Source organism: Nansenia antarctica (assembly GCF_963989245.1).
Source record: "Nansenia antarctica genome assembly, chromosome: 2".
Lineage (NCBI taxonomy): Eukaryota > Metazoa > Chordata > Actinopteri > Argentiniformes > Microstomatidae > Nansenia > Nansenia antarctica.
In genome coordinates this window covers 1,172,894-1,174,110 of record NC_137675.1, presented here as the reverse complement: position 1 = coordinate 1,174,110, position 1,217 = coordinate 1,172,894, and positions in this window count along the sequence as shown.

Below are 1,217 nucleotides of genomic sequence, written 5' to 3'. Positions count from 1 at the left end.
AATCGGAAATGTGTACAAAGTGTATTACCGAGGTTGGGAGCTTTGTTCATTGTGTTTGGACTTGTAGATATATAGATGATTACTGGAAAGGTATAGTGGATAAAATTCATCTAATTCTAGATGTTACATTGGATAAGGACCCCATGTGTCTATTGTTTGGGTTGCCGGACAAACAACTTAAAAGTATGCATTCCAAAAGACTCCTGTGTATCCTCACTTTTTGTGCAAGGAAAAATATATTGCTGAAATGGATAGACTGCAAACCTCCTACAATAGCTGGATGGCACAAGGTAATTTTTGATATGATTCCTATGGAATATCTGACATATACTGTAGGTCTAAGTGTAAGATAAAGACATTCTATAAGATTTGGTCTCCGTTCTTAGATTATATTGGTACCAGACTGGCAGCCATTGTAATGAAAGGTTTGGTGGATTACACTCAAGAAAGTACACAAGCATAATGTGTAACAGATCTGCAATGTATGGGTCACAATATTATTTACTGTGCTGGTGTTGTGCTGCCGCTGTGTTTAGGACTGTAAGACATGGATGCTGTCTCCGATGGGGGTGATCCCCCCATATATTATGGCATTTGTTGTGTCATTTTCTTTTCTGTTTATTTCTGTGACATGGCCTCCTCCCCCCCCCCCCCCCCCCCCCTGTTTTTTTGTTTTTGTTGTTGTTTTGTTTTTCTTTGCTTTTTGTTTGTTAGTTTGTTAAAAAAAAAAGAAAAAAAGAGAAAGAACATTCTCTGTTATTGTTTATGGACAATGTACTGCATAACAAAGTGCAAAACTAGTTTTCTACTATTAATGGGACAATAACCTCCCCCACGGATACTAGTTGTTGTTGTTATGTCCTGTTGTGTACATGTCTCTGTGAGACTCAATACAAATATAAAATAATAAAATAAAATAAAAAAATAAAAAAAACGCGGTCGAGACACATGACCCGGTCCTCCGGTGAGACGACGCTGATTGGTCACGACGACGACGGCGCGAGAGACCACAGCCACGGTGCCGCTGTCTTTGGCTGCGTTCGTAAATTTGCCCTGAGAGCGCCGGAAGGCACACTGGGTTCACGTCATAAAGGGACCAAGTAATTTGATTGGACAAGAGGCATTCCATGAGTGCTGATCAGATTTCCAGAGCGAATTTACGAACGCAGCCTAAGCGACCGAGCGGCTGAGCGTCTCCAAGTGCGTCTCTCCTCTCC